At 40.4% G+C, this 18,269-nt stretch overlaps 1 pseudogene; it reads left to right on the plus strand.

The window, feature by feature from the left end:
• Nucleotides 1-1,600: 1,600 nt before the first annotated feature.
• LOC139159325 (vomeronasal type-2 receptor 26-like) lies at nucleotides 1,601-17,377 on the plus strand (annotated as a pseudogene).
• Nucleotides 17,378-18,269: the final 892 nt, after the last annotated feature.

Raw genomic sequence — 18,269 nt, forward strand, 5'->3', positions numbered from 1 at the left:
TGCAACCAAAGCAGTTTCTGTGTTGTAGCCGGGCCTGAACCCTGACTGTTGAGGGCCTAGATAATTGGCTTCTTCCAAGGACCACTGGAGCTGTAGTGCCACCACCTTCTCAACAACCTTCCCCATAAAGGGAAGGTTGGAGACTGGACGATAGTTGTTAAGGATGGCTGGGTCCAGGGAAGGCTTCTTGAGGAGAGCGTGAACAAGTGCCTCCTTGTAGGGAGCCGGGAAGGACCCCCTCCCCAAAGAAGCGTTGACAATCTCCTGGACCCACCTCCCTGCTGGCCGAAACCAGCCAGGAGGGACATGGATCCAGTAAACAGGTGGCAAAACTCACAGCTCCAATGGCCTTGTCCACTTCATCACCTGCAACTCTCAACTCCCACTTGCCCAGCGGCGTGGCATGGCCTCCAAATGCTCCCAAATGCTCCCAACACCTCCAATCACACTCAAAACACCTCCGAATGCTTTTGGGCACTCCCGCGTGGCCTTGGTGCAATCTTGACATCGCCCTCGGCTTTCTCTCCTCTCTGGCAGCCATCTCTTCCACCGCCGTGGCCAGGCCCAGTCTTTCTCGCAGGCCCATCATCCGGCAGACCTTCCAACACCGAGCGCCCCCACCAGCCAGCACTCCAGCATCTAAGTCCACCTGGGGGGCTTGAATACCATCGGCAATGTCCTCTCCATCCAATCCACCAAACCTGGGGCTCCTTATTCACTCGATCTGTGATATCAAAGACTGAGGAGTAAAGAAGGAGGAGGAATTCTGACATCTTATTGACCATACTTCTGGCATTTAATAATTCTGGCATTTAATAATAGTTCTTGCTTAACAATAGCAATTGGGCCATATTTTCTTTCTCTAAGTGATGTGATCATCAAGTATGGTGTCCTGTGATTACATTGCTTAGTGATGGCAATCGTGGCAGTACTTATTGCTGTTTTTAAGTGAAAATTGTGATACATTAAGGAAAGAACTCAAATAACAGAAATTTGCAACTTCCTGCAAGAAGCTGGTAGAAACTCATAAGGGTGGCTTGAAGGCAGGCAAGTGAATGGGTGAGTGCTATGGAGTGAGGTGGCAGCATAGGAATTCAGGACAGACTGCTGTGGCACAATACAAGTGCATGTGAGCTGAGGAAGGAGTGCTGCATTGAGGCACAAGTGCAGCTGGGCAAGTAATGGGATGCTGCATCCCAAGTGCACACAATGGAGTACAAGAACTGTGGATCTTGTAATCCATTGTAAAACTTCTTGAGGAGGGGGAGGGAATGCTGTGAGAGTAACTTGCAAGCTTCCCTACCATTTGACCCATTGACTTTGCTTATGGAAAGCGAGCAGGGAAGCTTGCTAACAGTTATCATGGCACTGCGGGATGTTGCAACCATTGTATGGAAGAACTATTTGTCTAGCAAGCAACCATTGTATTAGAGAACTACTTGCCTAACAAAGCCAGCATGCTGAAGGTGATTCACTTGACTTCCTTGAAAGTCCCTGGCAGTTTTCAGGTCAAGAAAGCCAACACGAAACAGATAGCAGCCAAAAAGCCTATATTGACTTATCTAATTATTATGTTGACATTATCTAATGATTATCGTCCATGTATGAAAGTTTCAATCTCTACCCAAGAAGGTAGGTGGCTAAGGAGCATTGAAAGGATACTATTTGTTCTGTCTGGGTCACTCCGGAAGCTATGACCAACCCAAAAAAATAAGCCAGACACACCAGTAAAATTCAAATACAGTTCTATAAAGTTCAAGAGAAATGAAGCTAACAGAAAATGTCCTTACAAAGCAGGAAAACACTGGAACTCCAAATATATACACAAAGGCAATTGTCCATGCATCAATATAGGATTCTTGCTGCCAAGATGAGGCTGTAGATAACAGACATACACCTCCCATGGTTCTTCAAGACTACTGGGCCACGAGCCAGGAACAGAAACGCCGAGAAAACAATGCAGGTTACAGCAACTCCAAACTGATAACACTCCACATGGCTTCAAGAGCTTGCCTGTCTTATAAACCCTTCCCTGCTAATGAGGACCACACCCAAGCCCTGGTGTTCCTTATTCAATGCTGATAATATTTCTTCAATTGATCCTTCCTTTGATCTAAACGTCTCTGTCGCATGTCAATGACAGCTTGTGCTTCGTCACCTAATGACTCCAAAGACTCCAAGCTACTGGCTGGGGAGAGCCCCTCCCCGGGGCTCCTATGCTGTTCTTCCTCGTCACATTCCTGACTGAACTCTCCCCCGTCCGACTGCCCAGCCCCCTCCTCTTTGCTGTCATCCTCCTCCGGGCATGGAGCCAGCAGAGACGCAGCTGGTCCTTGATCTGCCTCAGGCTGAACCACAACACTATTCAATCCCATATCAGGTACAATCCTGTTTAACTTCCTAGTCTATCATAGATTTTCATGTCCTGGGGAACCTACTTTGCTATTAATTTCTATTAAAGTGCCCTAGAAGTCAGAGATTTGTTTTGGAACTGTATATAGCCATTTCCTGAGTGCTTTGAAGTGATTAGTACAGCAGAAAATTCAATCAAGCCTTTAAGAAAAGACCAGGCAGTGTGACTGTGAGACAACCTAAAATAAATATTTAAGGTTATATTTATGCACATTACCAAATTGTGGAATTGGTGGGTTGCTTATGTTTTTCAGATATAGCCCATTGTGAAAGGTGCCCAGATGTTCCTAATTCCAAATATGAAGCAAACTAAATGTTTCCCTAAAATTATAATTTTTCCATCTTATAAAGAAATCCTGGGTATCATCCAGGAGTGAAATTCAAAAATGTTCCCAACCAATTCTGTGGGCATGGCTTGGTGGGTGTGTCAGGGGAAGGATAGTGCAAAATCTCCATTCCCACCCCACTCTGGGGCCAGCCAGAGGTCGCATTTACCAGTTCTCTAAACTATTCAAAAATTCCACTAATGGTTCTCCAGAACCTGCTGAATTTTACCCCTGGTGTCATCCTGACTCTCTTAGTGACTCTCTTAGTCATTGCTTTATCAACTGCTGCCTTTATTTGTTTGTTAATATAATCATAATGTACACAATATATACTTGGTAGACTGTAATGGTGGTGATAATCTTCAAAAGTACAATCCAATCCAATGTGACATTGAAAATCTATTGTAGTAATAACTGTGTGCATAATTTTGTCATGCCATTCACGGGTTTCTATCAGTTTTTGGGGACATTTTTGGGTGGGAATGGAGATTGTACAGTATCCTTCCCTGCAATATCCACCAAGCCACACCCACCAAGCCACACCATGCCCACCAAACCACGTCTACAGGAACAGTACTAAAAAAAATTGAATCACACCAGTAAAATGATTTTCCAAGCAATATATATAACTAATTTATTTATTAATTTATACTCCATCAAATGGTTTTGGAGGGTGTAACGGAGAGAGGTCTTAGGTGCACACTTAGAAGAATTCACACCTGTACATCAGGAAGAAATTATAATGGCCCACTGCCTATTTCAAGAGTGTTGAACTGTTTTTCCACAGTTAAATCTTTAGAATCCCAAGAATAACTTTGGAAACCAAAAACAATCAGACTTCTCTGAATTGTTTCTTTATCAACTCTCAAATTAGGGTTATTCTCCTGAGTCAAACAAAACTGTTTTCTCCAAGAGCACACCTTTATGGCAATGCTCATTCCCAATTCCCCTTCTAATTATTAAAATAATCATGATTATTCTCCTTTGAACAAGGTTTATGGGATTTCTACCACCACAATAGACAGCATGCAATAATCTGATTTGTATCAGCCTCCTGTGATGAGATCAGAGTCTGGGATAAAGCTGGGAAAATTCTATAGCAATCTGAAATTGGAGATAGCTCTTCTAAATTTTGATGGGAAGTGGACTTTCTTCACTGTAGTTGTGGTCCTCTGTGATCTCTAAGATTTAACTCTGTGCTGAAGAAAGCACTATAGAAAGGATCACCTTCAGTATACTGTATGTCAAATGTTGCTGCTGCTGCATATACAACTCATTCTGCTTCTGCTTTTGTCTCAAACTCCCTGTGCCAGTATGCGGATGAAATGTCCATTAAAGGTGATAATAGAAGAAAAGGAGTGGTTCCATTACTACAAGCCAGGAGACTACTGGATTACTGGAATAATGTCTGGAATCACAGCTCATTTATACCAATTTTCATTTTCCAAGCCTCCAACCCACCAATTGAAAAGGTAGCTGTCAGCAGGATTGTGGTGACTGGTTTTATCTGCTCTAATGTCTTTTCTAGGAATGATTTCATTTGAGAAAGGCAAATCATTATTGCTTCTCCCAATTTGCTTTAGAGGAAAGGGTCCTGAGGAACCTGATGATTTTGAAAAATCTGAGTTTGCAAAGTTATTTTAACGTTGTTCCACAAGTGTCAGCCTCGACACTGGGCAACACTGGGTCCAATATACAGTATACATATCTAAAAATCCAATTAATATAGCTAAAATGTCTTTAAAATCCTAATAACATTTAAAATGTTATTATGTTATTTCAATACATTGTTAAGATGACTGGCTTGGTGCAGTGTAACACTTGTTTGGCTGTTGTCTTCCGTAGTACCTTGTGGAACTTGGGGTACTGCCCTCTTTGCATAAGGACATCTAGATTAGATTGCGAGATCTCTAGATTGCAGTCCTTAGTTTGTAGCTTGCAGTCTGAAGTGGAAAGATTGTCCCAGCCACGGGCTGTAATGCAGCCATGTGTGCAGCCTCCACTTCCACAGCGCCCCCCATGGAAGAGGGCTGTGTGGACAACTGTCGGTTCAGGAAGATTGCGTGCAGTTGAGCAAAAACATAGCAATTTTGGTCTCTCTGTATTGAATTCTTATAATGTTCTTGCGGATTTAAATAGTAAGGATGTTGGAGATATTAGCAAGGTCCCTCAGGCAGAGAATGAGGGGATGTTCAAAGGGGAAGTTGTTCTAAGTGAGGTATATAGTGTCACCAAACCATCAAGTGCAGTTAGTAGAAATAAAAAGAGGACACATTTTCTTGTGGGTGATTCGACTGTTAGAGGTGTTTATTTGGGACAGAGTAAGGATGTGGTGAAGGAGATGAGGTGTCTCCCAGGGGCCACTGCCAGCAGGGACAGGAGGCGGATTACAAACATTGTCAAGGCTGTGAGTAAAGGTAATAACGTTGATGTGGTGGTGCATCTTGGCACAAATGATTTGTCCCAGAGAAATGTTAATGTAGGAAAAAGAGATTTTCAATGTCTAAGTGTGGAGCTGGGTAAAATAACTGATTCAGTGACTTTCTCAGAGGTGTTACCGGTTTGTGGCCAAGAGGATAAAACAACGTGTATCAGAGAGTTTAATGTGTGGTTAAGGCAGTGGTGTAAAGCTGAAGGTTTTGGCTATGTAAGTCATGATGTCAGTAGATGGTCTAATATGGAGTTGTTTAAGAGGGATGGTTTGCATCCATCATACAGAGGTACCCAGGTGCTCGGTGAGAAATTCAGAACATTTTTGGACAGGCATTTAAACTAGGTAAAGGGGACAGAGATGTAATTGATGTGGGTGATTTCTGTCCCCGAACAATGAGGATAAATCAGTTTTTGGAAGCTTATGAAAAGGGAGCTGCAAATAAAATAGATGTAGTTGTTGATGATAAGGGGAAAACTAATAATGAAAATAATGTTCTTCGGGTAATGTGCACGAATGCTCGAAGCTTGAGCAACAAGCTCTGTGAGTTAATGGCCATAATATCTAGAGATAATTTGGATCTGGTTGCCATAACTGAGACATGGTTTAAGGATTCTAATGAATGGGAAATATCCATACCAGGTTATACACTCTATAGGAAGGATAGAATAGAGAGAAGGGGAGGTGGAGTAGCCATTTATGTTAAAGAAAGTCTAAAAACAACACTAATTCAAAATACATGTCAAGATCTGGAGACTCTCTGGATTTGCATGCAAAATAAAGAAGGTTCTGTCATTAGAATTGGGGCGATCTATAGGCCTCCAGGGCAATCTGAGGAATATGACAACAAGATGGTGGATGAAATTACCCAAATGGCACTAAAGGGAGATATTGTGGTTATGGGTGATTTCAACATGCCTGATGTTGACTGGAATATCCCCAGTGCCCTTACATGCAAAAGTAAGAATATAGTAGAGGCCTTTACAGGAGCAGCTCTGGCACAGCTGGTTAAGACACCAACTAGAGGGGAGAATATTCTAGATTTAGTTTTTACAAATGGGAATTGGGTTTCAGAGGTCAAGGTGGGAGACAATTTAGGTTGCAGTGACCATCTATGTTTGTGGTTTGATGTAAAAACTCATTGTGAGCAATCCTATAATGCAACCAAAGTATTGGATTTCAGAAAAACAAATTTTAATGCAATGGGGGAATATTTAGATAATGAATTAAAGGGGAGGGATAAAATGGCAGGAGCGAGAACCCAGTGGACTGTATTAAAAAAGGCCATCTTAAAAGCCACTGGACTGTATGTAAGACAAATAACTAAAGGTAAAAGGAAGAAGAAACCGCTATGGTTTAGCAATGATGTAAGGGCTATAGTCAATGAAAAAAAGTCTGCCTATATGAGGTATAAAGAGTCTGGAAGTATAGCTGATAGGGAGGTATATAAAATGAGACAGAAGGAGGCGAAACAGATAATATATGCTGCTAAAGCCTCAAAAAAGGAAGAAATTGCCAAATCTGTAAAGAAGGGGGATAAAACCTTCTTCAGATATATTAGTGATAAGAAGAAGAAAAACTGCGGCATCACGAAGCTTAGTACCGGGAATAATACATGCATTAATGGGAATAAGGAGATCGCTGACCATTTCAATAGCTACTTCTGTTCAGTTTTCTCAAAAGACACCTTACAAAATAATACTATAGAGGGATGTAGCATTGCTTCCAGCTGTACGGATTCAGCTCCAGTGATCTTAGAAGCCGATGTCTTAGAAGAACTTGAACGATTAAAGATAAATAAGGCAATGGGTCCAGATGGCATCCACCCCAGAGTTCTTAAAGAACTCAGATCTGTCATTGCTACCCCCCTGACTGATTTGTTTAACCAATCCTTGTTAACAGGAGAAGTTCCTGAGGATTGGAGAATGGCCAGTGTTGTGCCTATCCACAAGAAGGGCAGTAGAGAAGAAGCTGGTAACTACAGGCCAGTTAGCTTGACATCAGTGGTAGTTAAAATGATGGAGACTCTACTCAAAAAGAGGATAAATCAGCCTAAAAAACAATAACTTACTGGACCCAAATCAGCATGGCTTTACTGAAGGCAAATCATGTCAGACTAATCTCATTGATTTCTTTGACTATGTCACAAAGGTGTTGAATGAAGGTGGTGCCGTGGATATTGCCTACCTGGACTTCAGCAAAGCCTTTGATACGGTTCCACATAAAGAGCTGATAGATAAATTAGCGAAGATTGGACTTAATCCCTGGATAGTTCAATGGATTTGCAGCTGGCTGAAGCGTAGACATCAGAGAGTTATTGTTAACGGCGAGTATTCTGAGCAGAGTCAGGTTACAAGCGGTGTGCCACAAGGGTCTGTTCTGGGTCCTATTCTTTTTAATATGTTTGTGAGTGACATAGGGGAAGGTTTGCCTATTTGCCGATGACTCTAAAGTGTGCAATAGGGTTGATATTCGTGGAGGCGTCTGTAATATGGTAAATGATTTAGCTTTACTAGATAAATGGTCAAAGCAATGGAAACTGCAGTTTAATGTTTCCAAATGTAAAATAATGCACTTGGGGAAAAGGAATCCTCAATCTGAGTATTGTATTGGCAGTTCTGTGTTAGCAAATAGTTCAGAAGAAAAGGATTTAGGGGTAGTGATTTCTGACAGTCTAAAAATGGGTGAACAGTGCAGTCAGGCAGTAGGGAAAGCAAGTAGGATGCTTGGCTGCATAGCTAGAGGTATAACAAGCAGGAAGAGGGAGATTATGATCCCGCTATATTTCTTTATGATTTTTTGTTTGTTTGTTGTGATAAAATTTAATGAAAATTTTATTTTTTTTAAAAAAAAGATCCCGCTATATAGAATGCTGGTGAGACCACATTTGGAATACTGTGTTCAGTTCTGGAGACCTCACCTACAAAAAGATATTGACAAAATTGAACGGGTTACAAGAATGGTGGAAGGTCTTAAGCATAAAACGTATCAGAAAGACTTAATGAACTCAATCTGTATAGTCTGGAGGACAGAAGGAAAAGGGGGGACATGATCGAAACATTTAAATATATTAAAGGGTTAAATAAGGTCCAGAATGGAAGTGTTTTTAATAGGAAAGTGAACACAAGAACAAGGGGACACAATCTGAAGTTAGTTGGGGGAAAGATCAAAAGCAACATGAGAAAATATTATTTTACTGAAAGAGTAGTACATCCTTGGAACAAACTTCCAGCAGACGTGGTAGATAAATCCACAGTAACTGAATTTAAACATGCCTGGGATAAACATATATCCATCCTAAGATAAAATACAGAAAATAGTATAAGGGCAGACTGGATGGACCAGGAGGTTTTTTTCTGCCGTCAGACTTCTATGTTTCTATGTTTCTATGTTTCTAAAATCACTCATTCCCATTCGCACAGCAAGACATACTTTCAGTCATCGGCCAGGGGACTAAGGTCTAATGGCCCCAAGCCTGGTGGCACAGATAAGTCTTTAAACTCTTACGGAAGGCGAGGAAGGTGGGGTCAGTGCAAATCTATGGAGGGAGCTGATTCCAGAGGGTCAGGGCCCCCACAGAGAAGGCTCTTCCCTTAGGTCACACCAAACGACATTGTCTAGTTGATGGGACCTGGAAAAGGACGACTCTGTAGGACCTAACTCATGGGGCAGAAGGTGGTCCCAAAGGTAATCTTGTCCAATGCCATGTAGGGCTTTATAGGTCATAACCAACACTTTGAATTGTGTCTGGAAACCAATCGGTAGCCAATGCAGTCCACAGAGAGCTGTAAATATATGGGTATACTTTAGAAGGCCCATAACCGCTCACTTGGCTGCATTCTGGATGATTTGAAGTTTCCAAACACTCTTCAAAGGAAGCCCAATGAAGAGAGCGTTGCAGTATGTTTATCAATATGTAAGACAGAGCATGTATTAATCGAAATTTGAAGTTGCCAAATAGATGACCATTCAGACACATAGTCAAGATCACTTTGCAAAACAACAGAATTATTTGTAGAATTGAATAATTTTACATCATTTGCAAAAAGAACACAATTGCTTTTAAGTTAATCACATAAACTGTCGATATAGAGCAAAAAGGAGATGATAAAATTTCCTCTGTTGTAGTGAGAACAACTTCTACCACATCCTGCCCTTCTTGTTAGCTGTTCATGCAGTCAACCAGAATTCAAGGCTATTACCAAACATCACCTTAGGCTACAACATCTATGAGAATTTTTTCAGTGCAAGAATGACATATGAGGCCATGCTGGATGTGTTGTCTACAGGACAGGAGAACATCCCAAACTACAGATGTGGAAGACAAAAGAATCTGTTAGCTGTTCTTGAAGAGATGGATTCTGAACCCTTTGATCATATATCTAATGTTTTGAGCATTTATAAAATTCCACAGGTATAAAATTAATCCCATGTTGTAGATAGTTCAGATTTGTCTACAAGGCAGCACTTGTATATATTTCTCCAAATAAATTGAAAGTCAGAGAGTATATATTACGAAAGTCGGCCAGAAAGTAATGCACCACATTTTTTTTCTTCAGCAATTATTTATTGAACACAATGAAACTTACACACAAGAAAGAATTATGTTTCTGCTACACTCCCTATTTTTCCACATAATCTCTCTCCCATTCTATGGCCTTTCTCCAGCGAGACACAAGAGTGTGTATGCCCTGTTGGTACCACTCCTTGTTCTGGACATGAAGCCAGGTGAATCACCTCTTCATCATCCACAAAATGTCTTCCACAAATGGCATCTTTTAATGGCCCAAACAAGTGGAAGTCTGAGGAAGCTAGGTCAGGACTGTAGGGTGGATGGGGCAACACTGTCCAACCCTGTTTAGTGATATGTTCCAAAGTCCTCAAACGTGTGTGATGCGAAATGTGTTGAATCAAACATTCACCTGGGTTGTTATGGCACGGAGGTCGCTGGAAGTGCTTCTTGAGTTTGGTTAATGTCTTCACATAAGCTTCAGAATTAATGGTGCTGCCTCTTGGCATCACATCAATTAGTATGACACCCTCACATTCCCAAAACACAGTGCTCATGACCTTACCGATGGGAGCAATTGTTTTGAATTTTTTCCTCTTTGGAGATTGATGATGATTCCATTCCATCAACTGTTGTTTTGTTTCAGGCTCAAAATCGTGAACCCAGGTTTCATCACCTGTCACAATCCTGGACAAGAATGCTTCAAAACATTTCAGCAGCTCAGAAGAAATGTTTTTTTCTGAGAAATTTGTGGTCCATCATAAGATAGCATGGAATCAATCATGCACACATTTTGAGTAATCAAGAGCACAGATGATTGCATCCACACTTCACTGACAGCTTTAGTACCAACTGCCGAGTCAATTTGCATCAGTTCTTGTGAATGAGCACATCAGTAAGCTGCATCTTGTCAGATGTGAGAGCTATGGTTGGCCACCCCGAATGCAGCAAATCCTGGAGCTTGGCAGAACCGCCATCTAATGGCCTCACCCTGTGTGCCCACTGCAGATTCTCCATAAACTGTACACAAATATTTGTGAACGTTCCTAACAGTTTCCTTCTCCACAGTGAGAAATTTAATTACGACATGCTGCTTGTAATGTACATCACTTACAGACACCATTTTGAAACACTGCTGCAGTCACACTATCTGTCTGAAGAAACACAAAATTTACACACGCACTCCTGACAATTCAAATAATGTATATCCAAAGTTTTGCATTTGTATCAAAATGTGGTGCATGACTTTCTGCTTGCCTTAAGAAGTTGTAGGTGCTTCATCACTGGGTTATTTTAAGAAAAGAATGAACAGTCACTTGTCCGAAATGGTATTGGGTCCTCTGCTTAAACAAGGGTTTGGACAAGGGCAGGGTGACACTCGATTACATTGAGGGCTGCATCAGGGTTGTGTTTGACCTCAGAAGAAGGTGTGGCTAAAGTGGGTGTGGTTATCTTGACATCACTTGTGTCAGGGGCACTTGTGATGTCCCAAATGTTCTGCCAGGGAAAAAGGCTCCAGAGCTCTGTTTTCAGTTGGGATAGCCTCCTCCAACCCTCTGCCAACTGAAACGGAGCTCAGGGGGCCATGCACGGTCTTCTCTAGCTCCATTTTCACTGACAGAGGAACTGAAGGCTGGCCCTTTAGTATTTCTAGAGTGGCCCTGCAGGCTTGATCTAAGGACCCTGGGTCTTGAGTTTGATACCTCTGGACTAGGGTCTCCTGCTTGAGCAGGTGGTGGGACTAGAAGACTTTCCAGCACTATTCCGATTGATTAATTGACTGAGTGGATGAGTGACCCACAGAGTTATAATGGGACCAGAAAAGTACAGTATGCTCTATGAGGAACCCCCATGAACATCACCCACAGATAATTCAGAGCTCCAAGGTTTCAAATGGAGCATACAAGACAACAGGACAGAACATCAGTGGAACTAGCAAAATTCATGCAGTTATCATTTGTAACATTTCTCAGCAATAGGGAAAGGCCCTTAGATTTACCATTGGATTTTTATCATTAAACTGGCACAAACTACCATTACCTTCTCTTTTATTTTAGATCAACTATAGTGTCATCAACCAGTTGGCTGAGCAAAGTGATCATTTCCCTTTTTCATATCGGATGACCCCAAACCAAGAACCTCCTTACTCAGCAATTGTCAAGTTGCTCTTGCACTTCCAATGGACGTGGATGGGCCTCCTTTCTCAGGACAATGAAAAAGGAGAAAAATTCAAGAGACATTTGGAAGTTCTTGCCCTAAGAAATGGGATTTGTATTGTCCTCTCAGGAACCATTCCAGAAGCAAATATGCAGACAAGTGCTAGAGATTCTCTCATGCAAGAAAAAAAGGAAATGTTCCGTTCTCTTATCATGAGTCAAATAAAAATTATAGTATGCCAACTAGATTCTCATGCCTCAGGAATGTTAGCAGCAATAATACAAAAAATTTATAAATCCATTGTGGGAAGGGTATGGATTGCAACAACTTTGACAGCTTTAAGTGTCAAAGCTTTTGACCTCTGGGTGGATCTTCAAAATAAATAGGCGTTGTTTTCCTTCCTCATCCAGACAAAGAGAAGGATTCAGTATTATGACTTTAATTCTTATGCATCTATGGCCTTATTGTATGGAAAGGAAGTATTCCAGTGTTCTTATTCAAGTCCTGTGTCATCTAAGAAAGTTTGGAAAAAATGTAGAGAAAAAGAGAATTGGGAATTCCCAAACCATGATATTACTTTAAGAATCCTATTTCAGGATTCCTCCAGTATTTTCCAAATAATTCAAATTGTGGCCTGGGTCCTCAGTGCCTCCTCTTCCTCCCAACGGAGTAAGAGGAGAATACACATTGGGTACCATCAACCAGCACAGGTTATACAGCCATGGCAGGTAAGTCTTCTCCTTTGAGGTTCATATTGTTTCTCCCCTTCCAATTCCTCAATATTATATTAAATGTAGAGAGGGGTGAGATATTCCAAAGGAGTTGCCTAGTTAGTGGTATTGAAGAGTGAGTTAGAGAGAGATGGTACAGAAAAATCTTCCAACATTAAACAACCTGTGATTTCTCCTGGAAACCAATAGGAGTTGGACTAGAAGCTATAGTCCTATCAAGCAGGAGACCCTAAATCATTTCAGACAAATGGATGTCCAGGTCTCTTTTTGAAACCGTCCAATGATGGACAGCTCACAACTTATGAAAGCAAGCTATTCCATTAGTTGATTGCTCACACTGCTAGGAAATCTTACTTTAGTTCTAGGTTGCTTCTCTCCTTCATTAGTTTCCAACCACTGTTTCTTCTCCTGCCTGCTGGTGCTTTGGGAAATATTTTGACAACCCCCCCTCATTTTTGTAGGAACCTCTCAAATGTTAGAAAAGTGATATCATATCTCCCCTGTCCTTCTTTTCCTTAGACTAGATATACCAAATTCCTGTAACTGTTTTTCATATGTTTTAGCTTCCAGCCCCCTAATCATTTTTGTTGCTCATCACTACTGTCTTTCCAGAGTTTCAATATCTTTTTAATATTGTATTGACCAGAACTGAATGCAGTATTCTAAATGTGGTATTACTAAGGCTTTGTAAAGCGATATTAGAACTTCATGTGATCTTGTGTTGTTGATTCTATTCATTTATTAATGTAGCCTCGGATTCCATTGGCATTTTTTTTCTGTTGCCACATATTGTTGGCTCACATTTAAGTGATTGTCTATTAAAACTCCACGATCCTTCTCACAGTCATTGGTATTAAGCCAAGTTTCAAGTAGTCTGTATTTATACTTTTGGTTTTTCTTGCCTAAGGTAAAACCTTATTTTTATCTATGTTGAATTTCAGTTTGTTAGGTAGGGGCCAATGTTCAATTTGTCGAGGTCTTTTTGGATCTTGTGTTTGATTCTGGGGTGTTGTCTATTCCTGCCAACTTATAGTTTTTTGCTATTTTGATGAGTTTTCCTTCAATTCCCTCAACTAGATCTTTTTTGAAGATATTGAAGTGTGCTGGGCCTAAAATGGAAGCTTGGGGCACCTCATTGCTTTCTTCCCTCTATGTGGATGACGTTCCACAGAGGTTTATATATTGAATATAAATTTTCAGCCAGTTACAAAGCTACCTGATGGTGGTAGTGTTATCTATTCCATATTTTCAAGAATGTGTGATAAATATTTGAAAAATAGCTGAAAATTCCTGGAGAATGTCTGAAAGAAGCTGAATGTCTGAAAGAATGCTGAATCAATCTGTTTCAGATTGTAGTGGTGATTTGAAGAGGTTGAATTATTCAGATGACCTCCAATCCAGATTTATAGCAAGAAAAACATTGAATAAAAGCTCAGATTGTCATGTTTTCCCCCCTTTGTTTCTGCAGCTTCATAAGTTCCTGAGAAACTTCCAACATCACAATATCTCCAGAGATGGGATTTCTTTTGATGAACATGGAGTTCCTGTTGGTGACTTTGATATCATGCAATGGACATCAGTTTGCAACAAATCAGATGTGGGGGTGAAAATTGGGAATGTAGAAAGACAAGGCTCCTCGGAAGTCAAGATTTCTGTCAATCAAAGTGCCATTCAATGGCCAACTTTATTTAACAATGTAATTGAGGCTGCTGGGATTTTGCTCTTCTATTTACTGTATCTCCATATCTGGAAATTTTTCTGCTCAGAAATAATTCTTATTGAGGCCAATTGAGATAACTTCCAAATAAGAGAACTTATTTAATTGATTAGATATTATTTTACTTTAGAGATTTTACAATTATCTGTCACACAATGGTACCTGCTGTATTGTATTGCAATATTTGTAATCTACATTATTGTTCTGTCGAGCTCTCTGGCTGAATCCTTCCAAAAATTCAGATACAAATTTCACACACACAAACACGTTTGAAAATTCAAAACAATGTTCTTTATAATGAAAATTCACTTAAACTAAGCCCTCTTTTTGTATAGCTAAGAGCACTCATCTCCAAACAAACTGGTAATTGGTACAAGTCCCTTATCAGTTCTGAGATACTTAGCTTTTAGCTGTGAGGCAATTCACAGTCCTTCTTCTTTAACAAAGTGAAACACCCTTTGCTCTGCTTTAGTTTCAAAGCGGGGAAAAAGCAACACACCAAGGTCTAAGTCAGCAAGGCAGGCATGAAACACAATTATCAGATAATCCTCCACAATGGCCAAACCCACACGCTGCTCTTTATAGCAGCCTCACTAATTACCACAGCCCCACCCAACCACAGATGGCCTCATTTTCTTTGATAAGAATCTCTCAGTTGTTGCTGCCTATGCATCGCTCTCCGCATGCGTGGCTGTATCATTAACTTTTGTTCTGAATCCAAGGAGGAGAGAGATAATTGATCTCCTTCTGAGCTGTCTGCCACACTCTTCTCCTCCCTGTCACTCATGTCTTCTTGGTCAGAGGAGCCTTCATCAGCAGATTCCACCGGGGTAAAACAGGCCTGCGGCATATGGATGTCCCCCCCACATTTATTTATTATTTAGATTTGTATGCCGCCCCTCTCCACAGTCCTTGGGGAAGGAGCTGGACCAGAGCTAACCACAACAATTATTAAACTGGAATATGTTACCATAATTTATAGTATATCAAATTATCTTGTTTTCAACACGAGAAAATCCAGAAGGTCTACAGAGATTCTCAGTCATCCAGGTCATGGTTGTGCCAAAGATGCTTTTCCAAAAGGCACCTGGACTTGTAAATGTTTCGCTTCTCATCCAAGAAGCTTCTTCAGTTTTGACTGAATGGTGGAGGATGGAAAGATTTGGAATTGCTGAAAAGATATGAAGGGTTTAGCCTGTTGAATTTCATAAATGAAAGATATAATTAAGAATGTGGTGAGGGAAATACAGACAGTTAAAAATGTCATTAGCATATGATGATATAATGATCAGTTGTAGGAGAGAAAGACATGGACTCTAGAGAAATCTAGATGTTGAAGGTTTCCTGAGAAAGCAAAGATAGAGAAATATATATGTGTTATAGAATTCTCATACATGCCCCAAGGAGAAACACCTTTTGCAATGGAACTACATTCCTTTTGGAAGGGGAACAAGGCAATGAGTCTGTTTTGGGATCTACAATGGAGATTGATAGAGAAAGAGAATGTCCTTTCATTTACCCCTTGCAAGTAGAGTAATTAAGGTTCATGCCACTACTCCTTGACTCATTTTGCTCAATGTACTCCTGAGCTTCTGGAAGCCAGTTGATTTCAGGAAACCCTTCTAATTCATTACCTTTCTGTTTATGTTTAGATAGTGCCTTATTCAAGATGTACAGAAAGTTGCTCCCCAGGTCATGCCAAGCTTGTGAGAGAAGGAGCCCCAGTTTGCTGCTATGACTGTTCTCTGTGTGTGGAAGGAACATTCTCTGAGCAGAAAGGTACAGTAGGTGGTTCCAAAAACAACAAAAATCAGGACACTATCATTATTCTCTATTGGCTTGAGGGGGGTAGTTGATAAAAAGGCAAGAAAAACATGAAGACATCTACAAATTTTGACTGGTCACTAACACCAATTTGGTATAATGAAAGCTTGCTGCTTTCTATTGAGTTGTTACTTTCTTACTTGGCTTGGGAGAGAGGACATGTTTTGATACCTGATAATCACATTCATCTTCAGCCTTTTAAAATAATGTTCACTGTTTTAAGGAATGTTGTGTCATATGAATATCCCTGGGCAGAAATATTATTTCTAAATATTACATCATATTATTTCATTCAAAATAAACTAAATGATTTCTGATACAGTTTTCATGCTCTTATAGCTGCAGAAACAGATACATGCTAACTATTTTTTCCAGATGCAGTCCATTGTGAAAAGTGTCCAGATGACCAATAAGAAACGAGACCAATGCATTCCCAAAAATATAAGCTTCTTATCCTATGCAGAATTGTTGGGACTCATCCTGGCTTTCTTTGCCATTGCTTTGTCTCTAACCACTACCTTTATTCTGGGAATCTTCATTAAATACCGAGAAACTCCGATAGCGAAAGCCAACAACTGTGAACTCACCTACATCCTCCTGCTTTCACTCTTGCTTTCTTTCTTGACCTCCCTTCTATTCATTGGTCGCCCTATGAAAATTACGTGCCTCCTTCGACAAACCATTTTCAGTATTGTTTTCTCAGTTGCTGTGTCTTCCTTGCTGGCCAAAACTGTAATGGTGGTGGTGGCCTTTCTGGCCACAAAGCCAGGCAGCAGCATGAGTAAATGGCTGGGGAAGGGTCTGGCCAACTCTATTGTTTTAACTTGCTCTGGTGTTCAAGTAGGCATATGTATGATATGGCTGGGAATCTTTCCTCCATTCCCAGATTCTGACTTTCATTCCCAACCAGAACATATCCTGCCGCAGTGTAATGAAGGCTCTGTCGCTATGTTCTACTCTGCTCTTGGCTATATGGGTTTTTTGGCTGCCATCTCTTTCTTAATGGCATTTCTGGCTCGAAATCTGCCAGGGGCCTTCAATGAAGCCAAACTGATCACCTTCAGCATGTTGGTCTTTTGTAGTGTTTGGATCTCCTTTGTTCCCACATATCTGAGTACCAAGGGGAAATACATGGTAGCCGTGCAGATCTTCTCCATCCTGGCCTCCAGCATGGGCTTATTGGGCTGCATCTTTATCCCCAAGTGCTACATTATTATCCTGAGACCTGCCATGAACACCAAAGAACATCTGATGCCAAAACAACATTAAGGTTCTTTTTGTTGTTGGCTATTTTTGTATGGTTTACATGCACTATAAAATCACATACTTTGAACATATGTTTTATGTGTTGTAGCTTATATTTCTTCATTACATGTGGATTTTGAACTTTAATAATTGGATAGTAAAATTTCTAAAATAAGTCAAACTATTTGAATTAACCATATTTAATCATGTTAATTTAAAAAACATTTTATTTTTAGATTAAAATAAAGACAATGGCTATGGATGATGTGTGTTTTTGTTACTATTAATGTTAATGTTATATTTTATGTTCTAATTTTTTGCTGTATTTATTTGAATTATCTCTTCTGACTAGATAATTTAAGATCAGTTAGAGATAGATAAATGGGATAGATGGAAGAGAGAAAGAGAAAGAGAGAGAGTCTTCCTCTTTTGAATGACGTAACTGCTTGAGTTTGGCTGTGAACCAAGGTTTATTTTTACTGTATACAGTATTTGCAAGTTCCTGGTTGGTACACATAGGTCTTCACAGAAGCTGACATATGATGTTACAGTATCTGTGAGTTCATCTAGATCTGCATATGTGTCTTAAAAAATATTCCAGTCTGTGCCGTCAAAGCAACCCTGTAGCTTTAACTTTTTCTTTGTCAGTCCAAGTCCTCACTGATTTAATTATTGGTTTTGTGGCTTTAAATCTTTGTTTGTAAGCAGGTACAAGGTGAATCATGCAATGATCAGAGTGGCCCGCAGCTGCTCTTGGTAAGGCCCAGTAAGGATATTTTACTGTTGTATAGCAATGGTCTAAGATATTATTGCCTCTAGTGGGACAATTTACATGTTGAAGGAAAGAACGCAAATGACAGCAACTTGCAACTTCCTGCAAAAAGCTGGCAGAAAGTCCTGGGTCTCTTGTAAGTAG

Source organism: Erythrolamprus reginae, chromosome 2 (assembly GCF_031021105.1).
Source record: "Erythrolamprus reginae isolate rEryReg1 chromosome 2, rEryReg1.hap1, whole genome shotgun sequence".
In the NCBI taxonomy this organism is placed as follows: Eukaryota; Metazoa; Chordata; class Lepidosauria; order Squamata; family Dipsadidae; genus Erythrolamprus; species Erythrolamprus reginae.